Here is a 9,713-nt window from a genome sequence, read left to right on the forward strand (position 1 = left end):
TAGGTTACACCTGTAGCTATGTCCTGACTTTAATCATATTGTTCGCTCGACAACCGGGTTCATTCCGGTTAAAGCGGCGAGCTGGTGATAGTGATCTGAAACGTTCCTCCGGCTTCGTTAGTTATGAATGAATTTACTCATATGTTCACCAAAACCAGCTTCTCACAATGCGGTGTCTAATAAATTTATATAGATTACTGTCTTGAGTAAGTCACATTTTTTGTCTTAAACAGTTCACATAATTGTGTGTGTAAAGTCTAATTATAGCAAGGTTTTTTTTCAAATTATTTGCAAATCCGATTTAGAACACACTAATATACAGTGCGACGTCACTACCACTCGTCCAATCACGCCCCTTCTCATGTAATGATGTAGTACTCCTACCGTAAAGTTACTTAACATTAATTCTGTTAAAAACCGTTACACACGAGTTCTTCTTACAAATTTTATTATTTCAGAAGTGGTACGAGTCTGCACAACCACGTTGTAGCTGATTGTGCTGAATGTATGATTGTGCTGAGTGTATTCGCAATCGATGTGGCTGTCTTGATCCGTACCATCCGAGATGATAAGATCCCTTGTAGTCTGTCTCACAGCCCCCGAACCATATTATTTCCCAAACACCATAGCCCTAGCTGCAGCGCTCAAGCCCTATAAGCTCTGGTCTCCCTGATGCTCCTTTTGAATTTGAATGTGTTTGTGTGTTACTATCAAAATGATATGTATTCAGAAACTAAGCGTTAGTCTACATTTCCTGTTGCTGTCAGAAGGTATCAAGGGATCCTCTTGATGCAGTGACACAGTGTCAGGCACGGGTCCCCTACGCTTTCCCCACAACACCAGCAAACAACGTCCTTGTAATAAGACACGTACCACACTGAACGCGGGGTAAGGTTTGGTCGTCAGGAATGAAAAGGAATTATTAATTTAATAAAACGAATAATTACTTTGAAAAGTCTTGTTCTTATTCTTTGTTGGACTTTCACCCATAGTCTAGCAGTGTCGACTTCTCACTCTGTGTGCGCGCATGTGGTTCGATGGCTTGTGTGTGTGTGTCTGTGTCTGTGCGTGTGTGTGCGCGCGCGCGCGTGAGTGTCCATGTGAATCCGCGCATATACAAGAATATCAGTCAAGACAACATCATGAGTGATGGTGAGCAGTATATATGAGCGACACACCCCTCTATCATTTCCAAAACACGTTGTATCAACGTCCCTGCATGTACCGAGCAACCACGTTGTACTGTTGAAAAACAGAAGCGAAGTAATCGTGACACTTTTTCAAAACGTGGCGACACCAGTCGCATCCCTCTTCCGATACAAGACATGAGAAATAGCAAGCAACATAGCGCACTTACACGGTATAAAAAGGATAAGGTTATGCACGACCGGAAACACACTTCAACAGTCCGTCAAAGACTAGAGACAGTCAAGACTCGACTTCTTCAAGCGAACGTACAAGCAACAGAGAAGTGAGTAACAATCAGAATACTTAGTCTTTGGCCTTTTTTGTGCATCATTTTTTAAAACATTGTTCGAAACGTTTTATCATAACTTTAATTATTTCAGATAAACAAAGAAGTTGGCACAGAAAAAAGCATGCAATAGTGAATCGTATTCAAATTTTATAGTAGGTGAATAACAACAAATAACAAAATGTCTGAGCAAACTACATGTCCTGTCTTCCAATGTGAAATTTGCAGACATTGTTTCAAACAGAAATGTCATTTGTTAAGACATCAGAGACATTGTGGACAAGTGGCCATATTGTTTACCTGCAACCATTGCCATCGGGAAGACAATTTAAAACGTCATGTCAAAAGTTGTTCCGAAAATGTTGTTTATTGTGGTCAATGTCCACATTGCTTTGAACAGTTTTTTTAACACCGAATTCGGTTATCAACGACATTCATGTAACTGTAAAACATCTGCTCCTGATGAACATACTTGTCAAACTTATCATCAATCTTTCCCAACCTCTAAAGCATTAAGAATGCACACACATAAAACTGACCATGACATGTCGGGTGGTGGCAGAGGTAAACGTAGACAAAGGGCTAAAACGGCTACGCTATCTGTCCCTCCTCCTCCCCCACCTAACGCCCCTCCCGCCACCAATATCGCCTCACGTCCATGTTCAAACCACTCCTTACAGGGAGATGTTAGAGACTATGACTTTGACGGACGGAATAGCACGGACCCACTGAATTTCATGATTAGTGAACAAAGTCAGGTTATTGATACAATTGAGGATGAAATTCGTGAGAAAAAAGCCGTAAAATGGGGGTTGTGTCTCCATATTAGAATGGCCAAACCTAGTCGGGAAGATGAGAGCACAAGTTACCATGAGGCTTATTTCAGAAGTGTCATGACTATAGCTACAGAGGGTAGTGACTTAAATGAACAGTATCTTGAAGCCGTACACAAGATGCTTCAGACGCTGGATGATTATGAGGGGGTTCATTCTGGTTTGAATATCTCCGCCGTCGTACTTTTAAACTCACTGTGGTAAAGTTTGAACCTTTCAAAGGTGGTAGTTATATTCCACTACCACAAACTCTTGTCAAGAAATCCAAAAGTATTATCAACATAAAAAATGGCGATAATCTTTGTTTTGCTTACAGCATTTTAGCAAAACTGTTTCCGGCTTCTCATAACAAAGAACGCGAGGGAAATTATAGTCCTTATTTAAACCGTTTGAATTTAGAAGGATTCAACTTTCCCATGACTTTAAAACATATTCCTCGATTTGAAGAAGCCAATGAGTTGAGTATCAACGTGTATGGGTTTGAAGATAATACTTTGTATCCCATGTACATCAGTAATAGGCTGGATGCAGATGAAAACAGGAAGATTGATTTGTTGTTGCTTTCACAAGAAAGTGAGTCGGATGATTTTGAAGGCATCTTAGGGTTAGAAAAACATGAACGTATGGACGTAGACGTTAAACCAAATACACATTACTGTCTCATTACCAGTTTAAGTGGGTTAGTCAGAAACAAGCAACGTAATAACCGCACTCAGTTCATCTGTCGCAAATGTCTTTGGTGTTATACATCCCAACAATGTCTGGATAAGCATAAAGACTACTGTTATGACAAAGCACAAAGAGTCGTTATGCCTAGTCCAGAGGATGCGGTGTATCAGTTTAGATTACGCTCTCAAAGCAAAACAGAACGAGCCAAGTTTGTTATCGTGGCTGATATTGAGTCCTTGCTCATTCCAGAAAGCAACCCGGGTAGTTCACGACTGAATAAACATGTACCTTGTGCTTATGCTTACAAAGTGGTGTGCACGGAGGAACGGTATTCGAAACCTGTACAAACCTATGTAGGAGAACAGGCAGCTGAGCATTTTATTGAAAGTATTTTAAGGGAATATGACAGCATCCAGACATTGTTGGATTCTATCAAACCCATGCAGCTCACTGTCCAAGATAAGATAACCATCGCCAATACTACTCATTGTGGTTTGTGTAGTGAACTGTTAGGTACTGATCGAGTGTTAGACCACGATCACCTGACAGGACGTTTTCGACAAGTTTTGCATAATCGATGTAACCTGAATTTTCAGTTACGCAAGAAAGTGGTTGTCATGCTTCATAACTCTGAACGTTATGATTCTCACTTGATACTGGAAGTAGCACAACACTTTGGTGACAGAGACATTACAGTCATCCCTCACAACTCAGAACAGTTTCTATCGTTTACAGTGGATAACAATTTGGTCTTTTTGGATAGTTACAAATTTCTGCAAAGTTCCTTAGATGCACTGACACAAAACCAACTGAACAAAGGCGTGGATTCATTTGTCTATTTGAAAGAACACTTCCCCCATCATGGAAACATGTTAACAAGGAAACTTCCCTTTCCTTATGAATACATGGATGACTGGGGAAAACTGAATGAGACTTGTTTACCTTCTCAAGCATCCTTCTTCAGTTCTTTGTCTGATGAAAATATTAGTCAGGAAGACTATACATTTGTTCATGAATTATGGAAGGAGTTTGACTGTGAAACCATGAGCGACTTTGTCCGGTTGTATGTGAGTGTTGATGTGCTGCTATTAACCGACATCATAGAGACCTTCAGAACAGGGTGTTTGACTGACTATGGTCTTGACATTTGTCATTATTACTCCATGCCAGGTTTTTGTCTGGATGCTGCTATGAAAATCACAGATGCCAAACTTGATCTGTTCACTGATGTCGACACTTACAATTTCATTGAAAATTCCATTCGTGGTGGGGTGTCTATGATTAGTAAGAAATATGCAGTTGCTAACAATTATCACCTATCGGGTTTTGATCCACTGAAAGACACCTCCTTTCTTCTCTACTTTGATGTTAACTCTCTGTATGCAACAGTCATGCTACAACCGCTCCCCATTGGAAACTTAACCCTTGCGAAAAGATCATGAATTCTTCATGAAGACTTCATGAAGTTTCTTCATGAAGACTTCATGAAAACTTCATGAAGAATTCATGAACATTAAATGAGACATCTACTTCATGAAGAGTTCATGAAGATACTTCATGAAGAGTTCATGAATTCTTCATGAAGATACTTCATGAAGATTTCATGAAGAATTCATGAAGATACTTCATGAAGAGTTCATCAAGATACTTCATGAAGAATTCATGAAATACTTCATGAAGAATTCATGAAACACTTCATGAAGAATTCATGAAGATACTCCCTGAAGAGTTCATGAAGATACTTCCTGAAGAGTTCATGAAGAATTCATGAAGATACTTCCTGAAGAGTTCATGAAGACCCCCCTGAACTGTTCGTGAAGACTTCCTGAAGAGCTTTTTCGGCTTTTTTCTGCAACACAAGTCACATAATCTGACCATGCCATGCAAGCTGGCAGGCAACATATAAATTCATCACCAATAGATATAACATAAATTAAATATCAAGCAGCAAAGAGGACACAAACAGAAAACTAGATTTTGATGGGATTTCCTTTTTATTCAAATCTTCAGCAGAAAACTCTGATCAATTATTTAAAAACAACACAAAACCTGTATCCAAACATTGTGCTCTAGAATTAAAGAAGCTGTCATCCATATATACTTGTTCTATCTTTACTACAGCTTGGATGTCAATCAGTCTGTATCCAGGAAAATGAACTCATTAGGAACACCATTTCATGCATTAGATTGTAATATACAATTTCAGAAAGTGTAATCCCTTCAGACTATATGTTTTTTAAGTAGACAATGAGAGTCACAACCAAAAGAGAATTTACAACAGGGCCTTTAATCATCTACCTGGAAGTTGTACATGGGGCATCACAATTTATCTCAGAAGACACAGGATGGAAGAACCTTCAGGAAGAGCAGTGGTAACATCACTGAAGATGCCCACATTGGTTTAAGAATGGTTAGTGACTGAGTGAGTTGAGTTCCAGCAATATCACGACAAGGAACCCAAGAGAAGGGCTACATACATTGTACTCATGTTACGAATCAAACCGAAGTCTTCAGTGCGAAGAGTGACCACTTTGGCTCAGGAATATAATCATCGAGAACTTCATCTTTGTGTTTCAACATTTGCAGAATCGCCCCCATTTCCTCAGAATCGCCCAGTGGAAATCTGAAAAACATTGCAACCAACAACATTTAATCATAGTCTTTCCATTTCAAAGAGTCTAAAGCAAATACTTTGTTTTAAAAAAAAATTGCTCAAAATGTTAAGTATATATAACTTGTTTCAGATAATTTTTCACCTGATTAATTAAACTATTTTAAATAATTTAATAATTTAATTTTACACTGATGACCTTAAATTATTTTTTTTAATACAAAGAGTGCATATCAAGTAACAAAACTGGCTTCTAAATCACAAGTCTACATTCATAATCAAATATATTCTGAAATATCTGCATTTCCCAACACTTAAAATAATCAGCACATCATAAAATAGAAAAACGTATCTTCATGTAACTGAACCTATTTCCAACTCAAATAGATGACTAAACATTGTGGCACATTCACTTTTAATTGACAATCTGTAATTATTCCAAAAGTGAATACAAAAACGACAGAGAGAAAATGAAACATCCCTGAAAGTGCCTATAGCAATTATCTCCCTTTTCATTTGAATTTATTTTGTTGTTTATGATCTAAACCAAACAAACTTAGCACCAAACTAGCACCTTGAACTCTGACACCATCTGCATGTGCTCAGATTTAAGTCACCAGCGTTACATGCCCCTGTGTAAGTCCCATCGTACACAACGTTCACATTATCATTCCGTACACATTACTGATTTTCCTTCTGAGACTAAGAGACATACACTGCTATATGTTTACAAAATGTTTCTGTCATTCTCCTCAAAGCTTATCCCTTCACCAATGTTTGTTTATGCATATTCCGGCACTCAAAATAATTTCAAAATTGTTGTTATTTACGTACCGCTCATGGAAATCACCTTGGGATGCATCCATAGGCAGTTAATCTAGTCGATTCCTTTATCTTGAGTCAGTTCTTGACATATCCATCGTTGTATTATCCGCGAAATGCGCGAATCGCAAATTTATTAGTGATATTCATCGCCTGAATCGTTGTCTGTTGGCGAAGTTGCATTTGGCGCCTTCTGCCTCGCTCTCGCGCTCGAAGACAGCAACAATGGCGTCATGCCGGGAAACGGTCGCGTCTTTCCGTATAGAATGTTGCAAGTTTGAAGTAGAGACATTTTTTGATAGAAAAGAAAAATTAAGTGTAAATATAAAGCTTAGATCAGGAGTAAATCGTGTCTATAAATAAAATAAGACGTATGATTATTGTTATCCGTTCTTGAAGTCGCAACAGATTTCGGAAGAACGAAGGGCGGGGCAGTTTTGGCGCGAAAGTTACTCCATCATACCGACAGTGTATAATTTCTCATCTTATGAACAAATAATGGCAAGAATTACAATATGTAGGTATCAATATCGAAATTGGAACTTGTCAATATACATGTCGTATTATTGTCAACGGCGGGGATCCAGTAAAAACATGTTCTGAGTTCACGTTCCGTTGTCGATCATAACTTGGAAGAATAGTTTATAATGCACATGTCCCTGGTCATAAATTTTATTTCATTAGTCTAAACTGACGTAGTTTTAGGGTCATATCGTGCTGGACAGGGAGTGACAGTGGAATGTGTTCTAAAATCGAGAGCATTGAATGTTTTCAACGAAAAAATCAACTTGCGGGTTATGAAAGCTGTCAGAAGCATGGCGATATCAAAATATTTTTCCGCGTTTCTTTTTTTTCTAGTACCGAGTCGACTGTTAATGTTTTTGACAGTTTTATGTTTTTGCTTCGTTATGAACTTTGCGGAAGACGTTCTTGCGATAGTAAAGTATCTGCATGCATGTCCGATCGTGAGCAATCACGGGAGAAATTCAAAGAAATGAGACGATTTTGACAGGAAAACTTTACTTTATGGAGTAAATATGAATAAGGAAGACAAGTAGAAAACGTCCACAGTACCAACTGGTTACGCAGCTATTTTAGGAAGGTAAGTTTTAACTTGAACTGTCCCTATGTTACTAAAACAACTCCTGTTAGGCACAGAATCGTTTAGCGTTCTTTCATGCATTGTTTGTTGTATAAATTATGAAACAACAACAAAAATTACTAGACAAAAACTAGTAATGCCACGAGAGATTGGATTTACAGATAATTTAAACTTAATTAAATATGTGGAAAGTATATTTATGCCTCATCTGTAATCATTTACATAACAACTTATGTAACATGAATAAAAGTATTGTAGCTTGTAAAATTTATTCTGTATTTTCTTTTTAATGTAGTTTACTCTGGAAATTTGTAGTGAATAAGACTAGACTTACTTCATGAACAAAAACCTCATGAAGTAACATATAACTTCATGAAGTGTAAAATATTTTCATGAAGTTGAAGAACTCTTCATGAAATATGTCTTCATGAAGTAACAAAACTTCATGAAGTGTGAAATTACTTCATGAAGTTGACGAAGTCTTCATGAAGTGTGTCTTCATGAAGTAAGTTCATGAAGATTAAAGCGAAAGTTGATGAACACTTCATGAACTCTTCATGAAGTCTTCATGAAGTTCATGAAGACTTCATGAACTCATGAACTGAGTTTCGCAGGGGTATCGCTTCATCAGTTCTGAAGAGTATGACAGCATTGACTGGACAACTGTCGATACAGAAGGAGATACAGGTTACATCCTTGAAGTCGATTTGTTGTATCCCAAACACTTACACAAAGCTCATGCTGCTTTTCCCATGGCTCCTACACATGATGACATTCCCTATGATGAGTTTTCACCTGCTCACCAGAAACTGTTAACTCATTTCAACCCACTCAAAAAATCGTTGGGTAAAGGTTCAAAGAAATCATCCGGTTAAAAACTCTTCACTACTCTAAAAGATCGTTCCCACTATGTGGTTCACTTCAAAACGTTACAGCTGTACCTGAGACATGGATTGATATGTACAAAAATACACAGAGTGTTAAAATTTAGACAAGGAGCATGGTTGAAACCTTACATCGATCTTAATTTGAGTAACCGCAAAAATGCCAAGGATGACTGTGATAAAGATCGTTATAAACTCATGAACAACTGTGTGTTTGGACGGTTCTGCATGAATAAACGAAAGCATAAAACAGTTCAGTTGGTAACACAGAGATCTAAACTTCGAAAATGTGCAGCTAAAAGTAACTTCAAACAGATCAAAAATTTTTCAGAAGACGTGACTGCAGTAGAGTTGGAGAAATTATCTGTACATTTAGATCAACCCATTGCTGTTGTCTTCACCGCCAAATATGAAATTTACACTTTCTATTATGATGTCATGCAAATGCAGTATGGGCCAGAAAGACTTGACCTTTTGATGACGGACACGGACAGTTTGTTTATGCATGTACATGCACCTTCACATGAACCCCTTTTGGATCCTTATGTGTTCATGAAATACAATCAACATTTGTTTGACACTTCCAACTATGCACCTGATGATCCAAAAGGGTTATACTCGGATGAAAATCGCAAGGTAACTGGTAAAATGAAGGATGAAGCAGGCGGGAGCATCATATTAGAGTTTGTGGGACTAAAAAAGCAAAATGTACTCTTTTCTGATGCAAAAATCTAAAAACGTCATCGAAAAAAAGACAGCTAAAGGCATTAAGAAATCTGTCATCAAGAAATTTCTCAGACATGATATGTATAAACAATCATTATTTGAACAGAAGAGGTTCAGTTGTTCCTATCACTTGATTCGATCATACAATAACACTTTGTACACTGAGAGACAAAACAAAGTGGCATTGACACCAGTTGACGACAAGAGGTATCTGTTAGATGATGCTGTTCACAGCGTTCCATATGGATATTCACCAATCTAAAAAAATTGTATACATTCACTATGTATGTGAAGACATCTTTCCACAAGAAAACAGTGCTCAACAGGTATGTGCTTCCTTTACGCATTTGCCATGTATGGAGTCCTTTACTCATTCACCATATATTGCTTCCTTTACTCATTCATTATATATAATTTATCTAATTATATATATATTGCTCCTTTTATCTAACTATTTATCTAATCATTAATTTATTTTCAGCGTCAAAATGAATGTTCAGAGATATGTGTACAGACTGATCGGTTTCAATGGTGAAACGCTGCGTGAAGGACAAACCTTAAGAAGAACACGAATGGCTGCTTATCAAGCAGC

Source organism: Haliotis asinina, chromosome 16 (assembly GCF_037392515.1).
Source record: "Haliotis asinina isolate JCU_RB_2024 chromosome 16, JCU_Hal_asi_v2, whole genome shotgun sequence".
NCBI lineage: Eukaryota > Metazoa > Mollusca > Gastropoda > Lepetellida > Haliotidae > Haliotis > Haliotis asinina.